This window comes from Mytilus galloprovincialis, chromosome 10 (genome assembly GCF_965363235.1).
Source record: "Mytilus galloprovincialis chromosome 10, xbMytGall1.hap1.1, whole genome shotgun sequence".
Classification (NCBI taxonomy): Eukaryota; Metazoa; Mollusca; class Bivalvia; order Mytilida; family Mytilidae; genus Mytilus; species Mytilus galloprovincialis.
This window is the reverse complement of record NC_134847.1, coordinates 51,242,095-51,258,783: the sequence shown is the minus strand read 5'-3', so window position 1 is coordinate 51,258,783 and position 16,689 is coordinate 51,242,095. Positions and strand designations below refer to the sequence as shown.

At 32.3% G+C, this 16,689-nt stretch overlaps 1 long non-coding RNA gene across 1 annotated transcript in view; it reads left to right on the top strand.

Annotated features, from left to right (window-relative positions):
• LOC143047777 (uncharacterized) overlaps positions 1 to 16,689 on the top strand; it is a 36,195-nt gene that overhangs the window by 10,881 nt on the left and 8,625 nt on the right. The window contains exon 3 of the long non-coding RNA XR_012969657.1: positions 16,305 to 16,622. This is a non-coding gene — a long non-coding RNA (uncharacterized LOC143047777). The remainder of the gene's footprint in view (positions 1 to 16,304; positions 16,623 to 16,689) is intronic.

The window sequence follows — 16,689 nt, the reverse complement described above, 5'->3', positions numbered from 1 at the left end:
AAAAACCATTGCATTTTACACGTCTAGTCAAAATACAAAAAAAAAGTTTAAACAACATATTTGTCCTTCTTTTAATTTAGTTTGTGCTAATCAGATAAATTTTCATGTCTGATTTATCTTTTATCATATATATTTCCCTACAGCTATACTCAATTGGTAGTTGCAATAAAAACAAACCTTAATTAGTCTCCTACCTGTCAATTAAAAGTTGACAAAAATCACAAAAATTAACAAGAGATTATAATTCAGGGTTAAAGAAAATTATTACTTGAATATATAACAGTTATTATCAAATATTAATATGAAGATCATTATAAAACGATGAATATACATGTATGTACAATATCTTTTACCAAGATAGAAGGTATATAATTATATAATATGTCTCTGCTTAGGCTAATGATGACTTTTCAATACTGTAACAGTTTATTTTTAACTGAAGTAGACAAGCTTAAAGTAACCAAACCATTTTAGTATGTTAAAAATTTATCAAATATGAACAGAGGTTCATTTAATGACCAAAAACACAATTTTAGATTTTTTTCATTGTAATCAGAATGTAATCAAAAAGTAATCATGATTACAGGGTATTTTGAAAAGTAATTGATTAAATTAAATTACATGTAATCAGATTTTTGGCTGATTAATGATTACACTGATTACATGAAAAATTGTAATCAATTACAGCTGATTAACGATTACAATTACAATTACCCCAAGTCTGGAGCCATTGTAGTTAAAGTGACCAGTAGCACATAATATACCCGCTTCATATAACACGTGTGTTGGAATGGCAAGTCCGAAAGAGAAGAAAGTCCACCGTCAAGACATTCTGACATTAATGTTACAGATCGAGATACTGTAACGAAGATTGAAGATATCACTTTCAACAACTTCAAGCAGTACTTCGACACCAAAATTGGCAGCCTGAAGAGAGAACTCAAAGAGGACGCGACTAATAAATCCGAAAGAGTGGTAAACAACTTAAATCAGAACATTCGTACAAGTTTAAGTTTAATGGTAATCAGGTCCAACATGAATTCAACTCGGATATTGACTACGAGGTATCCAGGATTAAACGCGCAGCAGAGCGTGAGGACTATTCCAAAGTCCGTGCCATTTGTTCCGACATCAGAGATAAGATTCACAAGAGAAATAAATGCATTAAGATTGCCGATAAGTCGCCAGCAGGGTGGAATACCGTGAAGGAATATATGTCTGATGACCTTGCTTCAGATTGGGAGGACGAAAAGAAGATAAGGTCGGCAGAAACTCGATCTATGCGTGGTAAGAAGCAGAAGATCAGTCATAGTTTGGTTCAAATGGGTAACTATTGCTTGTACTTGTTCTTCGTCTCGCTTCAAAGCTGTTTGTTTGATTTCCGCATGCGAATTGTCACTTTTGCATGTAATACCTGCTCTGTCATTCATTGCATTACTAAAGGACGCTAATAAATGACGAGTCAAAGTCCATCTCATCAGAGCAGAGTTCTGATTTGTAATTCCAACGATACCACCTGAACCCTTTGAATCTTTACTGATCGTTTGTTCAGTGCCCATATCACTCCAAATACCATTGAATCTGCCTATTTTTTGTTTGATAGAGAACTCTCCTAGTTTAAAAGCTGATTCGATCTCTGCTGGTAGTTCGAGCATATCAAGAATATATATATAGGCATCCATCTAGAGTAATGTGTACGGTTGGTCATGAAAAAATAGGACAGCATTTTGGATGAGGACATCAAATGTGTCGACCAATTACCTTCTCGTTCTGCTCGTACATTTGACAACATAATTTGGACGGCAACCAGGAACATGTCCCAATATTTAAAAGTAGGTGATGTATCGTGTCCCCATTCTTTGAACATACAGATAAGAGGTTGTACATGGTCTTCAAACAACTTTTCCAGTCTAGTTTTAATGTGTGCGGCTTGGTCCGTTTGATCACATATACTTGTATGGAACTCTAACAACACATTCCAGAACGCAGATGGTATCTGATCGAAGTAATCAAAGGTCCTACACCAGTGTATAAATGCTGAGATAAAAAGAACGTGTAGGGTTTCAAACACAAGTGTGAACCCTCTGACAGCCCTGTTAAACTCTTTACCATTCAACAACATAAGTTCGGCTGTATTTCCAGCATACACACCAGAATCCACCAACAAACCGCGAAGACCGCCATCGGCCCAAAGTTTCCCGATAGAGACTAAGAAACACGACAAGCTGTGGAAACCACCAAGTCTGAGAATATGGCGATTAAAAATGTCCGGCTTGGACCATTTGACTTGTTGTGCAATTGCATAGAGTTGCTGGTCAAATGTTTGAATAGAGAAATCCTGTCCAGCTTCATTAGACGTGTCAAGACATTTCTTCATGGCAGTATACACTGTGGCCATGTCATTCGGTTTAGAATCTATAATTGGAGGATATGCTACAACTGTAACATCGGCGCCCTTTGTAGACAAAAGACAATTGTACCCTGTCCAAAAAGGAATCTTTTGTTCATTCGCTTTTATTTCGATTGGGAACTCTATGACATCCCTCGACAGAAGTCTGAAGAACACCCATATCTGGTCAACATCATTACTTTTAATATGATCACATAATTGAAGTTTTTCTAAAGCATCCGATCGTCGTGGAGGTTCTGATCTACATTTTGGTTTAAGGTAAGGAATAGCATCGGTCAATGATGCTGTTGTATCATCTATAGCCAACGATCTCTCAATTCCTCGCTTGATTCGTTCTAAACCATAGTCATGAACGCCAGCTGATTTAGTTTGAAATACAGCCCTAGCAAGAGAATGGAAAGTGTTTTTTCCATCTATTGTCTAGGCGTTAATGTCAACATTATCGGAACCCTCTTGAATCAATCGACCTCCTTCTGAAATGGGGCGAATACCTCCTGGGATGTATCGATCGCCACTGATACGACTGATTTCATGGTTTGCAACACTGGTAAGGTATCTCCGCAATTCAGTATATGTAATGCAAAACCCATGCGCGTTCAGAATTTCAATAAGACGGTTCGACCCAAACTCATGGTAAACTTGAATAGCAAGACCAAGATGATAGGTGTCAGGATACAACGACTAGTTGCAACAATACATTCCGTTAATGCCAAATTGTTCCTCACGCTTTCTGTTTTGACATCAGAAGGAACAGTACAAGTGCTAAACGCCTTTTCGTCCGTAATCCAACTTAGTAGTTTGACCAAATAATCTGACTGTAAAGAATTGTCGAATGATACCTCCGTTGAAGTTGGATAGTGCTCTTTACAAAGTCTTACTTTGTTAATGTCTCTCCGTATTATACTTTCTACTGCATAAAGGAGTTGTTCATCCGTTTGTTCGTTATTCATACGACTCTTTCGTTTTTCATTTGACCATTTTAACTCTGCTTTCACCTTACTGGCTGTCTTGATTGCATCCCCTAGTGTTATATTGCTACTCATAATAATGTTGGACTTACCCTGACCTTGTTGTGATTGAATGACAACAGAATCACCGTAATGGTTTTCCAAATATCGCTGCAGTTTCCTTGTTGTAAAGCTTGTAGGCATATTTTCGGGTAGGTATGAAACAAATTTCTCAATAAAAGAGGATAATAGAAATGCTTTTTTATTTTTTAATAAATCATCATTTATGCTAGAGATTAATTTGGAAAAAGCAGTTGTATTTATTGATTCACATTCTGAAGTTGAGTTACCAATGACCTCAATATCTTTATTTGAAGACTTTAGATATTTTACAATGCACTGGTTATGGTAAAAAGCTTGTTGTTTAAAATTGTCTTCATTAATTTTATGTAGCAAATTTGAATCACCGTTATGGTTTGCAGCGTTGGTAATGCGAGTAACCCTGTCATCTGATTCAATTTTAAAAAGTTTTTTGTCTTGCTTGTAGCTTTTCTTATTGCAAAATATACAAGCACTCCAATTGGTAGGAGAAGACATAGAACGAGTTAAGATACTCGTGACTGGACTGTCCTGTATTGAACCGTCTGCTAATGCATCATCTTGTCTCTTAGTAAACACCGTAATGTTATGTTCACTTGTATACGATTTGTAGCAACTTTTATGATAAACCATTTCCAGACTTTCATTCGGTATATCACTGAATGAATCATACCCACTTATCAAATTCATGTAAATATCATCTTTACGCTTACCAACTGCAGCAAAAAACCTCGATTTACTGTTATAAGTAAATAAAACAACTGTTTCATTACTGCTTTTCTGGCAAATAATACATTTTTCTAAGACTCAACTCGGTTTCATTCGCTTTGCAGAACTAGGGCCAAGTTTCAACGGACTTCCTTGTTGTGCCATCTTTTGGGGTTTTGCCAGATCTCAATTTCTAAAAATATCTTCCAACTAAAAAAAAATATGTTCCTCTTAAATGAATTAAACCTTATCAACACAACCTCAAAATAGAAAACAACAAACAAATAAACTAAGAAACCAAGAACCTTGAACAAACACAAGTAATATCAAGTGATAATTGCTATTTAGTAATCGAACATATGGTGCGCTCGAAGTTCAAAATCAATAAGGATAACAATATTAGATCTGAGCCGTACCTGACACGACTTTCCGGAAATTTAAGTAAGATTGTAATTCGATAGTGAATATTTTGGATGCTATTTTAAGTCTTTTTGAGAAATTTTATTTGATAAAAAATTATGTCACTGAAAAGAGTATTTTCTGAATTTTTACGTTGTATAAGTTAGTTCATAATTTAAAGATTAATGCGTTCTTGCAAAGTATTGAAATCCGTTGAACGACAAAATGTCCAAAATTTTAGAGCTTTGTATCTTCATATTTTTTTTTACAAAAGACTTATGTTGTTAGCTTTACTGCTTAATAAATAACATATTATATGTAATATTTAAATCCTATAAGAAATACATATATTTGGCAACGATTAAAAAAAAACCGGCCAAAATGGCATGCCTAGTAGAGTTCATATGTTATGTCATTTTTGCTAACAAAACGACAAATTAAAAAAAACTGCACCATACGACTTTTTGACGATATTAAAGTAATTTCATTTTTCTAGATATAGACCAATTTTTAGCCGTGTACCATAAAGTGAAATTAAACTCTGTTAAAAATCGACTTTTTACTATTCCGTCACCGCACTATATTCAAGGAACGTTTGAGACGTAGTGAGACTCTATACAAAAAGACTTTGGATAAAAATATTAGATCATTTTACGTTGATTTACGTTCAAAAATGAAAAAAAGATGCGATCGAAACACCCGAAAGAATTTTGGAAATTTATAAATCAAGGTAGACGAAAGAAAAAAAAATGATATTAATGTTGAAGATTTGTTTTCTTTTTTTAAGGATCTGAAAAAAAATAACGAAACAGAAGATCGGTACATTTTAGAAAATGATGCTAACGAAAATTCATCAAATGTATTTCTTAATGCTTGTATCACCGAAGATTAAATATTGAAGGCCATAAAAAGCCTGAAAAATAATTAGACACCTGGTGATGGATGATCTTATTGTAAATGAGTATATATGCTCGTCTATTGAATTTTTTATTGATGTTTATGTGTGTTTATTTAATCTTATTTTTGACACAGGATTGTTGCCTGAGGCATGGTTAATAGGAAATGTAATTCCATTGTTTAAAAACAAAGGCTCTGAAAATGATCCACAAAACTATAAGCCTATAACACAGTGTAGATACTATTCTGTACGCTATCCGGAAGTCGCGATTTTCGAAGCGAGAACTTTTTGGATCACATTTTAAATTTGATGGGTATACTGAATTAAACGGTAAGTTTATCATCTGTACATTGCTTAATGATTAATTCAGTCGACATCGATATTCTCAAATGGTTTAGAATTAAATTACGCACATTCAATATTCGTGTCTTTGCCTTAATCAAGAGATTTTCAAGTGCATCACTAAGAAAAATCAGTCGGCGAACCTAAAAACAATCTTTTTGCCCTCTTAGTGTACAAATTAACGTAAAAACAAGACTTAATTAACTCAATGAAGTATATTTCAAGTGGTGGTAAAAGTTTCAACCAGATCTTTGAAGCCAGAAATAAGAAAATTACACTTGTTTGAATTTCTCACTGTACGATCAGTCTCGCTTGTTTATTTTAAAACTGTATGATCAGTCTTTATGTCACTGTATTCTAGTGGTGATTTCAAAGTTATTCACGATACATTAGAAGGTGGCATATTTCTAAATAAAAAGCTTGATAGGGTGTACTCGACTTACTACATTAAGTCTAATGATGTTTAAATGTTGCTAAAGTAAGAGGAAGGTTTGATGTATACATGTACTAGTATATAAGTTTCAGAAATGTCCTCCGTTATACTTAAAATTGTACAAACACACAGATTTAGTTGTTATATAAAAATGCATGTATTTACACACATTCGAGGCCGTACTGTAGCCTATAATTGATCACAGTTCCTTCACTTTGTTTAAGATGCATGTAGAGCTATATAAAAAAGATGTGGTATGATTGCCAATGAGACAACTATCCACAAAAGACCAAAATGACACAGACATTAACAACTATAGGTCACCGTACGGCCTTCAACAGTGAGCAAAGCCCATACCGCATAGTGAGCTATAAAAGGCCCCGATAAGACAATGTAAAACAATTCAAACTAGAAAACTGTCTTTTTGACACTCAATTGTACACCACTTTGTCAAGCGGGGGGTTATAGTGATAAAGTAATCCGTCTTTCGTACGTCCGTTGGACCGGTACAATATGTTTCGCCGGTTTTGTAAGCGCATCTCCTCATAAACCACCTAATATACATTGGGGGTTCCGGCCATTTTTAAATGGAGAGGGGTCCAATCCAGGAGAAAAGGGGATTCCAAATATATGTTCCCATACAAATTAATTGATGGTTAAAAAAGGGTTTCAAACAGCCGGATCCCCTTTTTTTGAATCCGTCACTGATATAACTATTAATTAATCTTATTCGGATTCCTTATCATAAATGATAATGACTGTATTGTTCTGGTTCTAAAAATATCTGAAAAGAATAGAAAATTGGTGAAGGATATAAATATGTCATATAATAAAACAATTGTTAATTTTGATTTCAGTTGATACTATGATTTATCATATACTTAGACTAAATACTATATGATTTTTACCGTATACCGTCTATTTCGAATTTTAGTAAAAATCTTTTATGGGGTTTCTTTATATAAGATACGGACTTGAACATTACATTATATGGGGGCACCCATCAGGTATATCCAACACCTCCTAAACCAATCATTAAAGTTTTCTGAAATTGCTCCATTTTTACTCGATTAATGCATTATGGACCTTCTATTTCTGTAAACTTCACAAAATTATATCACATGAATTATCCCCCTACGCAAAACTGTCTTTATCCATTTTTTGTTATTTTAAAAGACAAGCTTGATTTATGTTATCATCAATTGGTCAACGGCGGACGGTGTAAATAATCTTTAAAAATGTAATAGCTTAACAGATAACTGTAACGATACACTATTACAAAGTCCACAAGCGAATCATGTATTACTTTTTAGGCATTTGATTTTAAATAAGACTGATGGAACAAAAATACAATTATTTTGCCGTCTAAAAAATTCATCCGAAATATATTTGTATTATCTGATGAAAGTAATTACACGTTATAGTTCCCTGGATAGTTCATAATATCACATATACACGTATATACCTTCAAATTGCTGTTGTTTTTTCTTCAAAATCACGACTGGTCATACAGTCAAAAAATCTGAAATCGCTTCTAGAATACAGTCAGTTCTAGACTGATCGTACAGTAATTTATTTTGGGATCCTCAAGGAAAACATATTTTTTTATGGGAAATACGAATATTCTACTTAAATACGAAAAGAATATTGAAACAGTATATATTTAACTGTAAACTGATGCAAATATTTGCAATAAAAGATTATTTGCTTTGTACTACGAGAGCAAAATTGTCCATCGATTTCACTTTTTTCTACCAAGTTGATGTGATGCACACGTATATTTTATATTCTAATGCATGTTTTTGTTACAGTTACTCATATTTATGATGCTATATATACCTTGAAGATGTTCAAAGCACTTTGTAGATATAGGAGTAAACAAATGATGAGAAAAGTTACCGTAGGCAAAACCGTCCTGTTAGCCTGTTGGAAATCATCGCTTCGAAAATCGCGACTTCCGGATAGCGTACAGAATAGTATCTACACTGTGTATAACGTTATTGTCTACTCTGGGTAAACTTTTTACCTCAATATTGAACACAAGATTATGTAATTATCTTGATGAATTATGTATACTAAATGAAAACCAAGCAGGTTTCAGAAGGGATTATTCTACGACTGAACATATTTTTACTGTACATATTTTATTTGAATTATTAAAATTGGGAAAGAAAAAGTTACATTGTGCTTTTATCGACTTTGAAAAAGCGTTTGACTCTCTACAGCGAAATTTACTTCTGTTCAAATTATTGCAGAATGAAATAAATGGGAATTTTTTTGTGTTATCCAGAGTATGTATGATTATGCCAAATCTCGTATTATTCATCAGGGTAAAAAATCTGATTTCTTCTCTTGTGAGATGGGGGTTCGGCAAGGGGACAACCTTTCACTTGCTTTGTTTTCTATATTTTTAAATGATCTTCAAACTTTTTATGAAAAGAAAAATATAACAGGCTTAAAATCTATATCACAAGAAATCGAAAATGAGCTGACAGTATTTTTGAAATTAATTTTACTTTTATATGCAGATGATAGATACTGTTTTATTAGCAGAAAATAGCACTGATCTACAATACATGTTAAATACATTTTACGAATATTGTGAAGAATGGAAAATGAAAATAAACACAAATAAAACTTAAGTTTTGATCTTTTCGAGTGGCAGAATGCCAGCAAATCTCAAGTTCTGTAAAAGAATAGAAATATTTAGGTATTTTATTTTCTAGAAGTGGATCTTTTTTATCAATAAAATTTTTTTTAAAAGAACAAGCCACAAAAGCTATGTATAGTGTTTTAAAAAAAGGTAGACAAAACAATTTGTTAATAGAATGTCAACTTGATTTATTTGACAAAATGGTTTTACCAATATTGTTATATGGATCAGAAATATGGGGTTTTGAAAATATAGATATTCTTGAACGTGTACATTTACAATTTTGTAAAATGATTTTACATTTAAAACAGTCTACTCCAAATTTCATAGTGTATGCAGAACTTGGCAGATATCCTATTACTGTGTCTGTAAAACTGCGAATGATTAATTTCAAGAGTAGACTTCTTAATGGGAAAGAAAGTAAAATTTGTGCTGTAATATTATAAACTTGTATTTTTATATTATAATGATTACGGAATAGACACTAAGTGGATATCATATATTAAAAATATTTTTGATAATTGTGGTATGTCCAATATATGGAATGCACAGTTTGCTGATAAATGGGTGTCAAAATGTATTGAGCAAAAACTCAAAGATCAGTTTCAACAAGAATGCTTTGCATTTGTTGCAGAATCACCTAAAACTTTATGCTATCGTATTTTTAAAAATATTTTTCAATTGGAAAAATATTTTTCTGTTTTACCTTACAAATTTATTTATACATTATGCAAATATAGATGTGGTAGTCACCACTTGCAGATTGAGTCTGGAAGGTGGCAGGGTTTACCGAGAGAAGACAGAATCTGCCGTCTCTGTGACTCTAACGACATTGGTGACAAGTACCATTACATTATGAATTGTGGATCTTTTATGTTTGAAAGAAAGAAATTTTTACCTAAATACTGCTGGTCAAACCCTAATATCTATAAATTTAATCAACTGTTTAATTCATGTAATATTGTAATATTAGAAAAACTATGTAAATTTATCAAAGTTACAAATGTGAAAGTGAGTCCTCCAAGTTTCATTGTATTGTTCACACATGCTTGTAAAAATTGTACCTTATAGTTATATTTATGTATGTTCTCTATAACTATGTTTCAGTAATTGTAGTTTTATGAGAAACAAAGTATTCGTATATTCGTACGTTCAAGCGTGTTTCGGTTGATGATTTTGTTCTGAAAAGGTATAATAATAATGTAAAATGTATGATATATCGGGCTAAAGATTCGATTTTTTTTTCATAAATAAAAAAAAATCATGTTGATATGATAACATTGAGAGTCACAGTATCATAAAATAGAATAAGTGTCTAAGTGAAATACCTTTGTAATGAAAGTAAGGATTCTACTTCCTCAAAATTATTACCCCATTACGCCTTTCAATTTTTACAATCGTAAAAATGAAAGCTATTGCAGGGATGACGAGCTGCCAATTTAGGTCTTGAAAACCGATAAATTTATCCAAATAACACCATTACGTTCCTTTTATTCAAATTGTATTGTAAAAGACACATGTATCTATTCGCTATTGAGCATCATTTTATGTACTTTTCTGCATTTAGTCAACTAAAAACTATTGTCTGATCGGTTGTCAGGTGCAATTTTCGAAAGTGCCAAAAAATATTTAAAAAGTCCGTTGTTCTATTACTTTTTTGAAAGGGATTGCACTTGACCCATACATCTTATTTTTTTTATTACTATGAATTGTTAATGTTATTAAATCAACAAGTCGCCTAATAATATTATAATCTGAAGCGAGATGATGTTTTAAATATGTTTGCTTTGTACATTTTCAAGACAGAATAGTTAACTCAAACACGCCCGAACATGAAAAAGTACACTCGACTTTCTCTTTTTGATGGAAACATTGCCCATTTTCAAAAAAACAACAAAACTTTTTTTTATTGTACAAACATAATTTACATTATTTATTAATCAAATTCACACATGCATTGGATAATAAATTAAATATAGCGCTATCGTAAAAATAAGTAATATAGGGTTCAAATGAGGTCCTTGTTGCAGAATTATATCTTTTTATGCAAAACGTACCGTACGTGATATGTGTATAGTTTCAGAATGGTATGGGCTGTAGTTTTATTAGAAATGGGCTTTTGTAATGATCTCTCTAAATAGTGAAAATTGTTTCTGGTATTTGGGAACATTTTTTGAAAATAGAATATACAACAACTGTTGTTGTTTTTCATTCTGTCCAATTGAAATGAAACAGTGGCCTGTATACCAAGTCAGATTATGTATGCTAATAATCTATATATCTAGGTTAAACAATTAACATAAGGAAATGACGGAGAATAGGATTTGAAATGCATCTATTTGATAATCCTCATAAATTATTGCTAAAGCAATGCTCGGCGTATGATTTTCCCATTTTTTGTCATTTTCTTTTGCTAATTTGAACAGTATACACAAGTTCGATTTCATGTGACATCTTTTCCATGGTTCATTGATCAAAGTATTGATTTCCTTGTTAAGTTTGTTTCTTGGATGTGCAATATAGGTCATCTATATAGCATATTTTGTGTTTTGAATTATTGTAATGTGTTCAGGTATTTCCAAGTATTTATAGATTATCGTCGATCATCTCAACGAGATTGATTTTCTCGCTTGAGCTTGTACAGCGAAAGTGATAAAAGCAATCGAGTTGAGATGACCAATGATAATCTGTTTATCGCTATTTTACCTATGACGACGTTGTCAATTTCATGTCAATTTCGTTAGCAACGCCACGTGGTCTCCTTAGTTTCTAGCAATAATTTTTCCATCTCAAGCAAGAAGCATGATATGAAAATTATCACAAAAAAAGATCAAAAGAAAAATGCACAAAATAGCGATAAATATGTTTATCGCTGTTTCACCTGTAACGACGTTGTTAATTCCATAGACAACACATGTGCTCCTTTGGTTTCTAGCGATACATTTCCCCTTTCTTTTGTTTAATTTTAACCGGGTATCTGCTGTATTGGACTATCAGCTGTGTTCTTCCCTGAGAAATGAAAATATCTTCTTCATAGAAAATATAAATGCAGGTTTTTTTTTGTACCATTGTAGACATGTTATATAGACTTGGACATATATATACGCCTAAAACGTGTACAAAACAAAACCAATAATAATAAAAAATTATCTATAAATATTTCGGATATTATATATCCTTCATCAGTATGATTATCATGTAAAATGAAAAATATCAATATATTCTGATTAAACAATAACATCTTGAAATGTATGCAATTAAAATCATAAAATCGAACACAGAGACGCATGAACAATTCTAAAATTCTAAAATTGATTACGTTTGTATAGCTATTACAACAGACACTGCCAAAATAGGCTTCAAATGAAAATAATAATCTGCGATATAAACTGGTACAATTTTTATATTTCAAGGGTGACGTGGACTGTTAAGATGTTATAACAACGATTGCGTGGAAATACATTCCAAATAAACAGCACTGATGATGACCTGCTATTTATTTGGGATGTTAGATACGCAGCCTCTGTTGTAGTAATATTTGCTCTACCGTTGTCAAATTTGAACTATAATACCAGCTTAGATCGTTTAGTGCTGTATATTGGAAATGTATTTCAACGCAATCGTTGTTTTAACATGTTAACATATAAGAAGACGTTGTATAAGTGTCAACGAGATAACTCTCCACCCAAATCACAATTTCTGAAGGTAAACTATTATAGGTCAAAGTACGGTCTTCAACACGGAGCCTTATATCACATCGTACAGCAAGCTATAAAGGGCCGCAAAAAGGACTAGTGTAAAACCATTCAAACGGGAAAACCAACGGACTAATCTATAAAAAAAAAAACTAAATATACGTATGGACCACATCAACAAGCAACAACCACTGAACATCAGGTTCCTGACTTTGGACTGGATTTTTGTTGTTGTTGCACTTAAGTGGTTCTGTTGTTTCGTTGTTTTCCTCTTACATTTGATGTTTCCCTCAGTTATAGTTTGTAACCCGGATTGGTTTTCTCTCGATCGATTTATGACAATCGAACAACGGATTACTACTGGTGCCTTTCTTCAATAAGTACCAACCTTACCTGATACAACATAGAAAAAAACCCACTATGAAATATCATTTGAAATGACTTAACAAAATGAAAAGACATAGTTACACAATTCAAAATACACTAAACGTATGAATTTGATCTATGACACAATGTAAATATAAAATCAATTAAATAAGGAGTATGTTAAACAATTTAAGAAATACACATCATTACCTTGAAGAAAATGCTGCCACATAGAATAATATATATAGTTATGTATAATTCGGGAAATATGACCATCGGCCTCATTCGGAGGTCATCTTGATGATAAAATAGATATTGTCTAGACAAAAATATACATGTAACCAGTAAGTTCAGATCGATACATTCTTAATTGTTTATTTTAGACATTTTGAAATTTGAATATACGTTTAATTGTGTTTTAAATCAAAAATAAGAGTTTAAGTAAAACAGATAATGTGAATTTGCATGCTAATGCTTCTTTAACACCAATACACATCTCAGTTAAATTGTCCGGGAAAGAGACAGCTTCCGATTGTTAAATTATCACCTGACAATATATATATATATATATATATAAGTAAAGAATGAATTTATCAAACTTTGACCTATCTCTAATTTCAAAAAGGTGTTGAATTGGGTTTTTCAAATCACGGGCTATTACGAAAGACTGTGTTTACCTGTATTAATTTTTCATAAATTTAAGTCACCAAATGTTTAAAACCAAATATGTTGAAAAGACCCCATGCATTGCAAGCAGTATGTACTTGTTAAATACGGTCATCTATTCAGATGTTATTTATAGAAGAAAAACTTATAGATCTCATTGTTCATTAGATATTTTGCACGCAATCTTTCATATGTTAGGTCGAGGACATCATTTAATTGAAAATTGTCATAAAAGGCTCATTATATTATTTATCTTAATTCTCTCAAAATAGAATATTAGATTTGATAAATGTGGTATGAGTGTCAGGGAGAAATCTCTCTTTACAAGTCAAAATATGTTAAAAGTAAAACGTTTTTTATGTAGCCTTGATAATGTACTTTCCGTGTGGAATGTTTTAAAGCTTTGAAGGCCAATACCTCTAGTAACTAGGCAAAAATTTCACCCATGTGGCTTATTTATATATCTGGTCTTGCTGGTTGTTTTTGCTATCTAAAGTTTCTGTCTATCTACTGTAATTATGAAAATAACAGGCAAAACGGTAACAATTTGTAAAATTCGTCATCAAAAGCAGAAACTCAAATAAGGAGTTGTCTGACAGTTTTGATGTTAATTGGTAGCAAGTAGGTCTCATCATTCTAAACATTGTTTCCACTTTTGTTCCAAAAAGGAACGTAAAAACAACTAACATTGAATTGTTTCGAGGTGGATTTAAAAAACATAGAAAGGCATACAAGTTCAATAAACGATAATATTGTCCGTTTTTAGAACAATACATTAAAAAACAAAATATAAAGACACTTGAAATATCACTTTGGTATCTTCCACAACTCCTTTATAATTGAGAAATAAACATGCAGATATGTTTTATAACCAGTTTAAATCTACCGAAAAAGATAATTGATAATTCTAGTTATTTGAATGCAGGACCTAGAAAAGTAAGTAAAATCTTAAAACTATACCCTATACAACTCAATGTATACACAATCCTACTTTTGTACTAGCGCTTGATAAAGTCTGCAATTGATATTTTATTTTTACTTTTTCCATAAAGTGTCCATTGAAGGTCAAGCAACAGTAAACCAAACTTCTCAGTAAAGCATTAAATTGGGTTGAAAACGTCCGTCTTATAGTCCTGGTGCCTTTGATAACTATTTCTAGAATTGTCGCAGTTATCAAGGTCAATAAAGTGCATTTATTAAGCTCTTACAAAATAGAGAACAACGTTTACATTTTGATTTTTTAACTAAAACAAACAAGAAAGCGATTGGCTGTATATGAATATATCAACTGAACTAAGATATTGAACAGTAACAAGTTGGGTTTTTTTCTGAACACATGCGAAATTCTTTAATTTTACTTTTAGATATATTGATGATTTCCAATATTTCAGCCAATACTTACATCTCATATATCCCAGTGAACCTGAAATTAAGGATACTCTTGATACTAGAACGACTGGTTCATACCTCGATATTTTCCTCAATATTGACACAAATGGGCGACTTCACACTAAAATCTATGGCAAAAAACGGGACGATTTCAACTTCCCAATTTTCAATTTCCCATTCTCAGCGGTAACATACCCTCCGCTCCCTCGTATGGTGTTTGTATATCTCAGTAAATACGTTATGCTCGTGTATGTTCACTCTATACAGATTTCATATACAGGAGTGTGATCCTTACGTAGAAACTACTCAAACAAAGTTATGAGAAGGAAAGATTAAAAATGATACTCCGTAAATTTCATTAACACCATCACGAATTGGTTGATCCATACGATGTGTCTGTGTCTAATCTAACTAAGGACATTTACCACGTCTTAGATGGTTTACCATTTACGTTTTCTGGTCTTTGAAGTAACTAACATGCCCTATTCCCGAATATGACTGTTTTTCTCAGTGTTGGTTCGCATTGCTGTAAGACATGTCATGGTATTTGTTTATTCAGCATTCATGTATTTAGTTATGATGTATTTTTAATTCTGATCGGATATTATTTTCTAATCGTTTGTAGTTGTAGTTGTAGTTTTTTAATTTCTATTCTTGTATTTGTTATAAAACACATCAAATAACATAACTACAAACATAATCTTGAATAAAATCTTTTTTTTTTAATTTACCTGTGACGTCACTTTTGTGGCGTTGATACAGTCGTGTGGCGAATAGTTCGTGTTTCTCTTGTGCTGTCCTAGATTGTTTTACGTGTCCGTTTTTATTCTGAGGTTAGCTTATCGAAATGTACTATGGTATTGTTTATTTGTGTATTTCTCTGTCTTGAATGTTTTTGCATTTATTTGTACTGTATTTCTGTCATGCAATGTTATCATTTAGTGTTATATTTAAGATTGCCATAAAAGCGCGAAGTCACACCACCATTTTCCCTTAAAAAATCCTCTACCCAGTCAGGAAAGTAGCAATTGTTTTCTATAGTTCGTTTCTGTGTTTGTGGTATTGTCGTTGCTTTTATTGGTTACTTCGATACATCTGTGGTTTCCTCAATTTCCTCTTAAAGTTGATGTGCTTCCCTCGGGTTTAGTTTGTAACCCGGATTTGTTTTCTCTGAATCCATTTATGACTTTCGAACAGCGGTATACTACTGTTCCCTTTATCCATTACGTTATTACGTACATGTATTTATATTACTGCAATTTTCTTTGATAATAAAATATTATTATATTCTCATAACAGTGTCTTGTTGATGGTGTATCGAAAGATGGACAATGCCCCTTTCCTGATTGTCCAGTAGAAATTGGTGGCACATCTGATGAAATAGTACAGTTTAGGGAACTTCTTTCAAAAATGTTCACCGAATATGAAGAAATATACACAGAAAGTGATGCATGCGGCGAAGAAAATGTTGTCAACGTTTCAGTATTGACAGGCGAATTAATCAGAGTTCCATATGCACCAAACATGACAGTTTTAGAGTTTAAAATTCAAATTCAGCAACACCTGAAACACGAGACATCTAAACAAAAGTTGTTATACAGAGGAAAGGAAATGAATGTAAGTATTCATAATATGTTAGGATTTTGTAATGAAAACTAAAATCAGCAAACAGTCTAAATGACAA